Below are 13,930 nucleotides of genomic sequence, written 5' to 3'. Positions count from 1 at the left end.
AACATGAGGGAAGCCGAGTGGGGGTGTTCGGGAACGCTCTGTACTAGCTTCGCAACTTTTCTCTAGATCCACAATTATTCCAAAATGAAAGATTTTTAAAAGGAAAGTTTGGGGAATGAGGGAGGTCCTTTTTTAAAAACAATATTTATTTATTTATTTATTTGGTTGCACCAGGTCTTAATTGCGGCAGGCAGGCTCCTTAGTTGCAGGGAAGTCCTTCTGGAGCAAGACGTGAAATGCCGGAGTCGTGATTCAAAACCACCTAGGACTTTGCCTTGAAGCTGAGTGTGCCTTCTCCTCGTTTCTCTTTGTATTACGAGCGTTATTATTTTGTAACTTTGAAGATGATGGTTAATCAGGTAGTGTGACGCTGCTTCACGTGTGGGACCTCCCCGCTGGAGGATTCCAGGACATGAGATGCACCACCGTGGTTTTTGCAGTGTTTCTCTCTGCTCAGAAACTTTAGGATTTCTCTGTTCCTGGCCTGCAGAGCCCTCTGGAATCTAACTCTGGTTCAGGGATTGTCAGACTAATTCTGTAAAGTCCCGAGTGTGTATATTTGGCTTTGCAGGCCTCGTACTCTCTGTGGCAACTACCCAATTCTGCAGTTGTAGCGTAGAAACAGGCTCAGACGATCCAGAAATGAAGAGGAGTGGCTGTGTGCCAATAAAACTTTATTTACAGAAGCAAGCAGTGGGCTGGATTTGGCCCATGGGCCAGAGCTTGGCAATCCCTGCTCTTGTTTATCATTTCACCTTTATCTAATATTTCTCATCTGCCTGTCCAGTATTGGAAATGATTAGGAATTCATGCCTGGGGTCTGTCCGACCTGCCTTTAAGGCCTGGCTGTGCTCACACGTGACCTTGAGAACTTACTTTCTTCCTCTGTGACTCCATTTCTTCCTTCATAAGAAGTGAATTATAGGGGCTTCCCTGGTGGCGCAGTGGTTGAGAGTCCGCCTGCTGATGCAGGGGACACGGGTTCGTGCCCCGGTCCGGGAAGATCCCACATGCCGCGGAGCGACTGGGCCCATGAGCCATGGCCGCTGAGCCTGCGCGTCCGGAGCCTGTGTTCTGCAACGGGAGAGGCCACAGCAGTGAGAGGCCCGCATACCGCAAAAAAAGAAAAAAAAAGTGAATTATAATATTTGTTAGGATATTTAAATGAGCATATACATATATATATATATAAATGAGTGGGTATATATATATATGTGTGTGTGTGTGTATATATATATATAAAACTCAGCACAGAGACTGGCATGTATGTGTTCAGAAACTATTATTCTACTGTATGATTTATTTAAATAGTCTCCTATTGTATTAGTTAGCTAGTGCTGTGTAACAAATCACTACAAACTTAGTGACAAAACACTTTTATTATCTCACAGTTTCTGTGGGTCAGGAATCTGGGTTTGGTTTAGCTGGGTCCTCTGTTCAGGGCCTCTCCCTCACTGGTTACAGTCAAGGTGTCGGCTGGGGCTGGGGTCTCATACAAAGGCTCAACTGGAGAAGTTGCTGCTTCCAAGTTCATACGGTTGTAGGCAGGATTCAGCTCCTGTGGAGCCTTGGTTCTGGAGGTCACCCTCAGTCCCCTGCCACGTGGGCCTCTCCGACACAGCCGATGGCTTCACCAGAGCATGCACACTGAGAAGGTGACAATCTGCTAGCAAGATGGAGGTTGATGGCCAAAAGGCACGTGAAAAGATGCTCAAAGTTGCTAAATATTAGAGAAATGCAAATCAAGGCTACAATGAGGAATCACCTCACACCAGTCAGAATGGCCATCATCAAAAAATCTGTAAACAGGGCTTCCTGGTGGCGCAGTGGTTGAGATTCCGCCTGCCGATGCAGGGGACGCGGGTTCGTGCCCCGGTCCGGGAGGATCCCACATGCTGCGGAGTGGCTGGGCCTGTGGGCCATGGCCGCTGGGCCTGTGCATCTGGAGCCTGTGCTGCGCAGCGGGAGAGGTCACAACAGTGAGAGGCCCGCATACCGCAAAAAAATAAATAAATCTGCAAACAATAAATACTGGAGGGGGTGTGGAGAAAAGGGAACCCTCCTACACTGTTGGTGGGAATGTAAGTTGGTGCAGCCACTATGGAGAACAGTATGGAAGTTCCTTTAACAACTAAAAATAGCGTTACCATATGATCCAGCAATCCCACTTCTGGGCATATATCCAGAGAAAACCATTATTCAAAAAGACAGATGCACCCCAGTGTTCACAGCGGCACTATTTACAGTAGCCAAGACATGGAAGCAACCTAAATGTCCGTGGACAGAGGAATTGAGAAAGAGGTTGTGGTACATACACACAATGGAGTATTACTCAGTCATAAAAAACAGTGAAATAATGCAACATGTAACAACATGGATGAACCTAGAGATTATCATACTAAGTGAAATAAGCCAGACAGAGACAAATATCATGTGATATCACTTATGTGTGGAATCTAAGAAAAAAGGATGCAGATGAACTTATTTCCAAAACTTAGGGTTACCAAAGAGGAAAGGTGGGCGGGGGAAAGGATAAATTAGGAGGTTGCGATTGACATATACATACACTACTTACTATGCATAAAATAAATAACCAACAAGGACCTACTGTATAGCACAGGGAACTCAATATTTTGTAATAACCTATAAGGGGAAAGAATCTGAAAAAGAATATATATATATGTCTGCGTGTATGTATAACTGAATCACAGTATGTACGTACTATGATATTGTAAATCAAGTATACTTCAATTAAAGCAAAAAGAGTTACAAAACAATGCAGGTCACAGCCTCATGGAACTTGATGACAGGAGTGGGCCTCGCCTAACACCACCCAGCTGTGTGGGGCTGGCCCGCTCACCCCAGATCCATAGGGCTCTCCGGCCTATGCCCTTGGCACCGACTGGATTGTGCAGAATCCCGAGGACTAGCGAGCACCTCCTGTGCGCCGGCGGTGGCAGCAGTGTGCGCTGCCGTGGTGAGCAGAGCACACGCTATTCCTGCAGTCTGGGATCTCGCCTCTCTCGGGGGAGACTCAGCTTTGAACCGTGTGATGCTGGTGGGCACCAGGTGTCTTCAGGGGGGATGACAGTGTCCCGGGATTAGTGTGATGATGCCACAACCCTGTGAATCTCCTAAAAGACACTGAACCGGACACTATTTATTTATAAATTTATTTATTTTTGGCTGCATTGGGTCTTCGTTGCTGCACACAGGCTTTCTCTAGTTGGGGCGAGCGGGGGCTACCCTTCGTTGTGGTGCGCGGGCTTCTCATTGCGGTGGCTTCTCTTGTTGCAAAGCACGGGCTCTAGGTAGTGTGACTCGCAGGCTCTAGAGCGCAGGCTCAGTAGCTGTGGCACACAGGCTTAGTTGCTCCGCAGCATGTGGGATCTTCCTGGACCAGGGCTCGAACCCGTGTCCCCTGCATTGGCAGGCGGATTCTTAACCACTGCGCCATTGGGGAAGCCCGAGCTGGACGCTTTAAAAGGGTGAATTTTATAGTAGGTGAATTCTGTCTCAATTTTTAAAAAAGGAAAAGAAAAGGAAAGAGCGTGGATGAGGTGGGGCTCACAGGTCATAAGAAGTGCTGCCCAGGGGCTTCCCTGGCGGTCCAGGGGTTAGGACTCTGTACTTCCACTGCCGGGGGCGCAGGTTCGATCCATGGTTGGGGAACTAAGATTTTGCAAACCGAGCGGCACAGCCAAAAAAAAAAAAAGAAAAATAGTCCTGCCCATGACAAGAGTGGGCGAATTCCTATCCATGCAGGCCTCTGATCACCACCCTTCTAAGTTCTGTCTGCTTCCCTCCAGTGATTTATTTCTCCCTCACAGCGCTGGGCACCTTGTACCTGGCGTTTTCGTTGTCTGTGTCTGAGATTTACCGACCCTGCCTCGTCGGCAGTTCTGAGGGCAGGGTGTGTGGGGGGTCAGCAGGCCCCGGCTTCATGCAACCCTGTCTGCACCCCAGGGCTCTGCTGTCACCGTCCTGAAATTTGTGATAGTTTTTGAACAAGGGGTCCCACATTCTCATTTTGCCGCCAGCTCTGAGGATTCTATAGCAGGTCCTCCTGATGGCCTCGATCCACTGCTGGCCCCTCACGGGGGGCTCGGGGTTCACCCTGATGGGAAAGTGAAATCCTAGCATCTTTGTCAATGAAGATCACAGGGACAGCCTGGCGCCAGCTGGTGCGCCTCGCAGCCTGCTGTCTGTGAGCCCCGGGGACGTGTTCCTGTGGGCACAAGTTTCGTCCTCGCCCTTCTCTGCTCCGGTCTAAGCCAGTCTGGACTGAGCACAGCCGGGGTGGAGGCTCTGTGGTGGTCACCTCACTGCCCAAGTCCAGCTCCAAGGACTAGATGACAGCCGGCAGTGGGCATTAGAGGGCTGGGGCGTGGGGAGATTTGCAGATGGTAGATGTGAGGGCAGAGAGAGAGACACCACCTCAACAATGATTCATGAGCTGCCCATGTTCACAGCAGTGTGATTCACAGTAGCCAGAAGTGGAAACAGCCCGAACGTCCATCAATGGACGGTGGATACACCCACTGTGCCCCTCCACACACGGGAGCATTACTCAGCCGTGAAAAGGAGTGAAGCCCCGACACTTGCTACCATGTGGATGGACCCCGAGAACACGATGCTCAGTGAGAGAAGCCAGACACAGAAGGACCCACAGGGTGTGATTCCATTGATGGAATCTGGGAAACGTCCAGAACAGGCAGATCCACAGACACAGACAGTGGATTCATACTTGTCAGGGGCTGGGGAGGGAGAGGGGGGTGACTGCTCATGAGGACGGGGCCTCCTCATGGGGTGATGAGAATGTTCAAAGATTGATTGCGGTGATGGTCACACAACTTTGTGAATGTACAGAAAGACCAGTGAATTGTCCACTTTATGCAAATTGTGTGGCATGAGAATTATATCTCAATAAGACAAAAAAAAAAAGGTGCCTGGTTTATCAGTCACCATCTCCAGGTTTGGCTAATGTCCCCTAGTTGCATAAGGAGCTGCCATTGGGGGACTGGGTGAAGGGTGCCCGGGACCCCTCTGTACTGGTTTCCAACTTGTCGTTAGTCTTTCATTGATTCAAAAAACAAAAAGTTGAAGGATCTGAGGCATAGACGGTCCCTGCAACGTTGAGGCGAGTCTCGGCCTCCAGGTCTGTGGGCATGTTGCTCTGGCCCTCGCATCTCTCATCCCTGCAGTCCACTGCTGCCTGGCCCTCCGCGCTCTCCAGAGCGCCCCTCTGGCCTTAGTGGCCAGAGCAGTTCCAATACTAGGCGACGGGCCCGGTAGAGCAGATCCTGCTGTTGGAGGAGATTCTAGCCACTCCAAGAGCCCAGAGGGCGTTCCTGAGGCCACAGCGCCACCTGCAGGTGACGGTGGGGATGTCGGTTCTCCATCCTGGCCTTTGATTGGCAACAAATTAGCCTCAACTCAGAGAAAGGGAACCAGCATTTAAATTCTTATTTTTTAATCATTTTTAAAATTTTATTTATTTTTGGCTGTGTTGGGTCTTCGTTGCTGCACGCGGGCTTTCTCTAGTTGCAGAGAGCGGGGGCTACTCTTCATTGCGGTGGCATCTCTTGTTGTGGAGCATGGGCTCTAGGCATATGCAGGCTTCAGTAGTTGTGGCATGTGGGCTCAGTAATTGTGGCTCGCAGTCTCTAGAGCGCAGGCTCAGTACTTGTGGTGCATGGGCTTAGCTGCTTTGCAGCATGTGGGATCTCCCGGACCAGGGATTGAACCTGTGTCCTTGCATTGGCAGACAGATTCTTATCCACTGTGCCACCAGGGAAGCCCTTTTTTTTTTTTTTTTATCATTTTTAACTTTAAATTTTCATATTGGGGTATAGTTGATTTACAATGTTGTGTTAGTTTCAGGTGTACAGCAAAGTGGTTCAGTTATACATATACATATATCTATTCTTTTTCAGATTCTTTTCCCATGTAGGTTATTACAGAGTATTAAGTAGAGTTCCCTGTGCTATACAGTAAGTCCTTGTTGGTTATCTATTTTATATATAGTAGTGTGTGTATGTTAATCCCAACCTCTTAATTTATCCCTCCTCCCCACCTTTTCCCTTTGTTAAACAAACTGAAAGTTTGTTTTCGAAATCTGAGTCTCTTTCTGTTTTGTAAATAAGTTCATTTGTGCCATATTTTAGATTCCACATATAAGTGACATCATATGGTATTTTTCTCTTTCTGACTTACTTCACTTAGTATAATAATCTCTAGATCCATGCATGTTGCTGCAGATGGTATTATTTTGTTCTTTTTTATGGCTGAGTAGTATTCTATTGTATATATGTACCACATCTTCTTTATCCATATCTGTCGATGGACATGTAGGTTGTTTCCATGTCTTGGCTAATGTAAATAGTGCTGCTATGAATGTTGGGGTGCACGTATCTTTTCAAATTAGAGTTTTCTTCCGATAAATGCCCAGGAGTGGGATTCCTGGATCATATGACAACCCTATTTTTAATTGTTTGAGGAACCTCCACACTGTTCTCCATAGTGGTTGTACCAATTTACATTCCCACCAGCAGTGCAAGAGGGTTCCCTAAATTTTTATATATATTTTTAAATTTATTTATTTATTTTTTGGCCATGCCGTGAAGAATGTGGGATCTTAGTTCCCCGACCAGAGATTGAACCCGTGCCCCCTGCATTGGAAGTGTGGAGCCCTAACCACCAGACTGCCAGGGAATTCTCTCCCTAAATTTTTTTTTTTTTTTTTTTTTTTGTTGCGGTACGTGGACCTCTCACTGTTGTGGCCTCTCCCGTTTGCGGAGCACAGGCTCTGGACGCGCAGGCTCAGCGGCCATGGCTCACGGGCCCAGCTGCTCCGCGGCATGTGGGATCTTCCCGGACCGGGGCACGAACCCATGTCCCCTGCATCAGCAGGCGGACTCTCAACCACTGCGCCACCAGGGAAGCCCCTCTCTCCCTAAATTTTTTAACTGAGTTTTTTTTTAAATAAACGTTTTAGAATAATTTTAGAATTTTAGAGGTGTTTCAATGAGAGTTCCTGTCTACCCATCACCTAATTTCTCCCAGTGGTCACGTCATTCATAAGCAGTGCGTTTGTGACAACCAAGAGGTGGACGTGGGTACATTTCTGCGACCTCAATCTACTCTTTATTCAGATTTCACTAGTTTTCCCTAATGTCTTTTTTCTGTCCCAGGACCCCCTCTAGGATCCCACCTTGCATTTAGTTGGTCAAATGCCTTAGGCAAACCCTGGGGCACCCTCGGTCAGGGGGTTGGCTCAGCCCCCTCCCCTTCCTCCCAGGGGACCTTGGGGGTCAAATGATACAGGCGATCATCTTTTATAAACTATCAAAGGTCATGTGAACATCCAACCCTTTCATCCAATTCAGTTTTGGAACATGTGGAAACCTCATCAGGGATAACATTGTAAATCACTAGCAAATCTTTCTGGCAAATTGCCTTTGTTACATTTACCCTCTCTGCATTTTGAAGCATCCTATCTGTGCCGTCCTCAACGTCTGGCAGAGTAACCAGAAGGCCAGGCTCCCAGAGCAATTTTTTTGTTTGTTTTTGTTTTTTTGTTTCTTGCGGTACGCGGGCCTCTCACTGTTGCTCCCGTTGCGGAGCACAGGCTCCGGACGCGCAGGCTCAGCGGCCATGGCTCACGGGCCCAGCCGCTCCGCGGCATGTGGGATCTTCCCAGACCGGGGCACGAGCCCGTGTCCCCTGCATCGGCAGGCGGACTCTCAACCGCTGCGCCACCAGGGAGGCCCCCAGAGCAATTTTTATGTCTATTCACAAGCGCACGACTCTTCCATGTGGACACTGCTAACACCCACCCAGCATTTCAGCGCCAATCATGCTCAGCTAACGTGGTACGTTTTTCTTCCAGGGAGCGGACATTGGGTTCCTGAACCTCGGCGCTGAAGACAGCCAGGCCTCCAGCACAGGTCAGTGTCCTGAGGTTTTTCTTTTCTCCACGTTCAGTGTTTGCGCAGGCCTTTGATTGGCGGTTCGGAGCCAGGATGAGTTAAGAGGTTGGGGTTTGCTGTCCAGGCGGCGTCCTCGCCGTGCACGCCTGCATCTTCCCAAGCTCTGCTTGTTTCTGAGGGCTCGTCTTATCCATCAAGAGGGCACGACAGCCACAGGGAACGTCTTCTGCCCTTGGCTCTGGGAGCAGGGGCACAGAGCAGGGAGACTGGCAGGGTGGTCTGGCAGGGTGGGTCCTAGCGCACCCAGGATGGGCGCAGAGCGGCGCGGGCCCGTCAGTGCCACCTGCTTCCCAGCTCTTAGCTTCCTCCTCAAGAGGCTTAATTGGGGTCTACGGTGCTTCACTCCATTTCCCGTTGGCGTGGAGGGTGACCCGTCGATGGCCATCGGCCAGAGCAGAGCTAAGTCGTGGGCTGCGACAGGTATCTGAACCCCGTCACCCACCGCAGTGGGACAGCAGGTCGGGAAATGTGGCGAAGGCCTCCGGAAGATTAAGTCAGGAGCAAAGTAAAGCTCAGTCCTGGTCCTTTAACTCTTGCTCGCTTGTTTGTTTCTGGTCTTATTCCCAAGAGGACTTTGAGTAGCTTTTGTGACGTTTGAAGAGGAAATAGCATGAGAATGAATGAGGTTGCCCCATGGCCTGCCTGGTTCATTGACTGTAATTGTCAGGGACCACACTCCGTGCTCCTCTGATTCTGTCACAAATGTCTTTGCTACTTCCGTGGAGTTTCCTCTTTCAGGCCGTCTTTGGAATAAACTTCCGGTTTCTAACAAAAATACAGATGGATCTTTGATTCAGGTTGTGTTCAATCTAGCAAGAAATTTGAGGGAGATCTGACATCTTTATAACGTATATTCTCATTCAGTGTGTGTGTGTGTGTTTGTATAAAAGAAAACATGTTAGACAAGAAGGCAGACACTAAATGATTCCATTCAGATGATATTTCCAGAAAAGGCAAATCTGTAGGGACAGAAAGGTGACTCAGGGTTGCCAGGGGCTGGGGCGGGAATGGGGAAGAACTGTGCTTGGGCACCAGGCATCTTACAGGGCGAAGGGGAGGGTGCAGAACTGCGAGGGGTAGGGGTCGGGGTGGTCTCGTGACTTGGTGGACTGACTGCAGAATCTTTGAGTTGTGTCCTTCAAACTGGCCAATTTTATGCTGTGTAAAGTGAAGCTCAGTAACGTTAAAACGTATATATTTTAGCTCAGCTTGGGAGGGAGGCTGTGCCTGCAAAGACCAGAAGCTGAGATTGGAACCCTGGGGTCCGTCTGGCCTGGTTATGCTCCGCCAAGGCCCCAAACAGATTCACAGTGTTAACTCTGTTTCACAAAGTCGCCAAGTGGGAGGGAAGTTTGGAGAGCGGCCCCGGAGCCAGGCGAGGTCGCGCAGGGGGTATGTGTCTGCGCAGCGTGCGGGACGAGCTAGCCCCGCTCAACCCTTCTGTGTAGTGTTAACATCTGACCAACTTCTTGTAAAAAGAAAGTGAATTTAGACAAGGACAAAGGAGAGGTAAGTCACCCCAAACCCCCCACCCATCGAGGACCACTGCTGACACCTCAGTGAGTGTCCTTCCGAATCTCTCTGTGAATTACTTCTCCCGCACGCACGGGGTTTTGGAGAAGTAGGATTTTCTGTTTGATGTACGCATTCCCTTGATGGGCATCTTCCCTCATCCATAAAACCTAGATTTCCATCTTCTTTCCTGAAGCCGGATGTTACAGATGAATTATAATTTATTTCATTAAAAATATTTATTTATTGAAGCGTAGTTGATTTACAGTGTTGTGTTAATTTCTGCTGTACAGCAAAGTGATTCAGTTATACGTATATATATATTCTCTTTTCATATTTTTTTCCATTCTGGTTTATCACAAGATATTCCCTGTGCTATACAGTAGGACATTGTCGTTTGAATTATAATTTATTTCTTTTAAAATAATTTTATAATTGATTTAACTGGTCTTATTAGTAGGCTTTTTTGAGGGTGTTCATTTTCTTTTTCTGTTTTTCTTTTTTTCTCTCTCTCTTTTTAAATTTTGCTACGTTCTGGGGTGGATGTCCTTGTGCAGACTTCCTACATCCTTGGTTGCCCTTTGGGGTAAATTCCTGGAAGTAGGTTTGCCTTGTCTGTGAATTTAAGTCTGAGTGTTCTCATTTACATTTTTTTTTTTTTTTTTTTGCGGTACGCGGGCCTCTCACTGTTGTGGCCTCTCCCGTTGCGGAGCACAGGCTCCGGACACACAGGTTCAGCAGCCGTGGCTCACGGGCCCAGCCGCTCCGCGGCATGTGGGATCTTCCCGGACCGGGGCACGAACCCGTGTCCCCTGCATCGGCAGGCAGACTCTCAACCACTGCGCCACCAGGGAAACCCCCTACATTTTTTTAAAATCATATTTTATACATTTCCTATGCAACTTGAAATTCACTCTCTTTTTAAAAGAAATTTATTTATTTTTGGCTGCATTGGGTCCTGGTTGCTGTGCACGGGCTTTCTTTAGTTGCTGTGAAAGGGGGCTACTCTTCATTGTGGTGCGCGGGCTTCTCATTGTGGTGGCTTCTCTTGTTGTGGAGCACAGGCTCTAGGCGCGCGGGCTTCAGTAGTTGTGGCTCACGGGCTCTAGAGCGCAGGCTCAGTAGTTGTGGCGCATGGGCCTAGCTGCTCTGCGGCATGTAGGATCTTCCTGGGCCAGGGCTTGAACCCGTGTCCCCTGCATTGGCAGGCAGATTCTTAACCACTATGCCACCAGGGAAGCCCTCATTTACATTTTGACCTTCAACCGCAAAGACCTCCAGAAACGCACCATTTCCCATCCCAGGGTGCGTCTCCCTATCCCCCCAAGTTCAGTTTTAGGTCCTGGCCAACCTGACAAGCCCAGGTGATTTCAGCTCTTGCGTCCGGGCGTCCTTTTCGTGAGTGCAGCCGTTTCTCTAAGGCGAATGGCCCAGCTGCGTCCTTTCTGTTGGGGTTTCTCTCCCAGCGATTTTTTTTTTTTTTGGCCCCGCCACACGGCATGTGGGATCTCAGTTCCCTGACCAGGGACCAAACCCTTGCCCCCCTGCATTGGAAGTGCAGAGTCTTAACCACTGGACCACCAGGGAAGTCCCAGTGATGCGTTTAAATTCTATTTCTCTGTCTGTACGCCGTCCACTGCGAATTTTTTTCTGAGCGTGTCTTTGCACTTTGCTCATCGTGGGTTTTGTCATCGGGCATCTGAAACGTCTCTCGCACACCCACGTTCTCCTTTGTGTTTTGTGTGGCCTTCCGCCACATGTCAAGATTATAAAAAGACAATTCACCTGCGTTTTGTTCACCGTGTATTTTACCCTTAAATCCTTGCACCATTTGAAATTCAGCTGTGCTAGTGGGTCTCACGCAGGCATGATTCTGACCCCCTGCTCCCCACTCAGGGGACACTGGGCCATGTCAGGGGACATCTATGGTTGTCATGACTGGGGGGCTCCTGGCATTGAGGGGGTTGGGGGCAGGGATGCTGGTCCACACCTTGCAGTGCCCAGGACGCCCCCCACAGAGGAGGGCCAGCCTCCCTTTCAACAGTGCCCAGTGACCGCTGGGGGAGACAGAATTGTACCCTGAGCTGGTGCCCACCGCTGGCCTTGCAGGAGTTTTCTGTTCCAAGGAAGCCTACTGTCCTGTATGCGCTCCTGGAAGGGGGGAATCTGGGCTTTTCCTGATTGCTTTTTAGTCTCATAGTCACGATGAGTACATCCTGTTTGCCAGGCCTTGTGCTCAGCATCTGCAGGCGTCCTCACATCCAGTTCCCCACAGCACTGGGGGCGGGCAGGGGGAGTCTCCTGTTGCTGGGCCGCCGCCTTTCCAGGGAAGCCAGGGTGTCACCAAGCACCCCACCCATCCTGATGACAGCACGCTGATCCGCTGCACTCAATTTCTGCAGACACCAGGGCTGAAAGAGGAACCGGAGTTTGGGGTCCGGGGCTGGAGACATTCCCCAGAGTGCTGCAGTTCCCACTGGCGGCCACTAGGGGGAAGTGAAAGTCCACGGGGTCTCTGGCGGGGCCGACCTTGAGCCAGGCAGGGATGTTGATGGAGGGGGTGCAGGGGGTGCAAGGGGGCGCCCAGCTGTCTTCAGTCAACCCCTCGGCCCTCCTGGAGACCCGTGACCACCCGTCCACGTTCTCCGAGACATTCTGGTTCAGCCCCCAGGGTCCCATGATCACCCTGTTCTGGGCACACACACCACACCCCCCTGCCCCTGCTTGCAGACCTCTGTGGGTCCATTGGGTGTAAGAGGGAGGCACAAAACACGGGCTCTGTCACCTTGGCGGGCTCACGGAACCTGCACCCCCGAACCCGCCCTGGCCCCAGCACCCTCCAGTGGCCGGAGCAGAGCCTGGACCAGGGAACGAAGGCCAAAGGGTGCGGGTGGGCAACCCCGCCGTGACGACTGGGTCTTGCTTCTGTGACTCTCTCCCCTGGCGCCTGGAGCCGGGTCAGCGGCTCTGGCCCCTGGGGGACTTCCCCAGGCAGCCACCCTCAAAGCCTCCTTGTTTGGAATCTGCCCAGTGTCCCCTGCGGCACCCTCGGGCGTGTGTCACCTCCCAGTACAGTCACCTGGGCAGTGGCTGCCCGGCCTGGCCAGGCACGGGGTGACCCTCCCAAAGATTTCCTCCATCCCCTCAGCAAGGATTTCCCATTGTCTGCCCAGGCCAGGCTCTGGGGGACGCCAGTGAGCAGGGCGGGCAGAATCCCCAGCTCTCACAGGACTGATGTGTCAGTGAGAATCGTGGACCCATTTGGGGTCTCTCCCTCTCAGGAGTGCTGACGTCAGGGCCTGGACGCTGTGGGGTGTGGAGCAGCCTCCCTGAGCCCCCGGTTGTGACAACCACAGATGTCCCCAGGCATCACCCAGTGTCCCATGGGGGCAGGGTCACCCGGGTGAGACCCCTGCCTCACTGATCCCTCTCTCACTCTGTCTTTGGATGTGTTTAGGGCCCCACTGGGTGGATTTTCCTGTTGGTTTGGAAGCTCTGAGTGGCCGCGATCACAGCCGGTTGGTTCCTGCCTCATGGAAGGGCTTAGCAAGTGTCCCTACGGCGTGGCAGCCGTGCCAGGGCTCTGGTGTGGGCCATCGTGGTGCTGGCTTTCCTTATGGAGGTGCCGTCGTTCTTTGAGCAAGAGCTGGGCTTTCCAGTATGGCAGCCGTGAGCCCCAGGTGGCCACTGAGCGCCTGCCTGAAAGGGGGCCAAGGTGGAAATGAGAAGATTTTGCACGGACTGGGGTGATTCTTGGTTGAGAACGATTTCTCAGGCACTTCTCCAGCCCTCCCGCCCATGGTGAGAATGCAGAACTCCGTGACCTCCCAACAGCGGGGTGTTTTTCTGATAGCCCCTGTTCTCCCGGGAGTTTGCGAACATTTCTGCTGAAAGCGCCTATTGGAGCCCTTTATCTTGAGCGAGTGGCCCTGGTATGGGGAGCAAACTCCAACCCAGCGCGCGAGCCAGAGCGTGTTTCTTTCTCCTGGTTGGTTACCCACTTCTGATCTGTCCCGGGTGTGTTGAAATGCACATTATTATCAGTTCTCTCCATGGACAAGCTGTTCTCCTGAAAGAACTGCCAAGACAGACAGTTAAAAACCTTAAAACGTTCTGCTCACGGAAGGTCACGGTTTCTGCTGTCCCTGCCTTCCTGACAGCATATATGATACCTATGTAATTATGGGGTCCCGCGCAGAAACCGGCCAAGGGGGCCCCCGCTGCAGCCCACAGGGCTCGGAACCCTCTCCCTGCAGGCTGCAGCTCTGATTCTGGAGACCAGGCCACGTGGTGCTTCCCATGGCAGCGGGGGCAGTTCAGACATGAGTTTGACCCCCTACCGCAGGGTCTCACCCTGCTGATCCTGCCCCCAGGGGACACCTGGCCGTGTCTGGGGACGTCTGTGGTCGTCATGACTGGGGAGTTCC

The 13,930-nt window shown here is 51.0% G+C and overlaps 1 protein-coding gene across 2 annotated transcripts in view; it reads left to right on the top strand.

Moving 5' to 3' along the window:
• Positions 1-13,930, top strand: part of GNG7 (G protein subunit gamma 7) — a 154,380-nt gene that overhangs the window by 39,928 nt on the left and 100,522 nt on the right. For both annotated transcript variants that reach the window (XM_067734480.1, XM_067734481.1), the window contains exon 2: positions 7,892-7,949. The gene's annotated coding sequence lies outside the window, so the exon portion shown is untranslated. The remainder of the gene's footprint in view (positions 1-7,891; positions 7,950-13,930) is intronic.

This window comes from Pseudorca crassidens, chromosome 3 (genome assembly GCF_039906515.1).
Source record: "Pseudorca crassidens isolate mPseCra1 chromosome 3, mPseCra1.hap1, whole genome shotgun sequence".
Taxonomy (NCBI): Eukaryota; Metazoa; Chordata; class Mammalia; order Artiodactyla; family Delphinidae; genus Pseudorca; species Pseudorca crassidens.
Note: the sequence above shows the minus strand (reverse complement) of the source record. Positions and strands in the feature narration are given on the sequence as shown.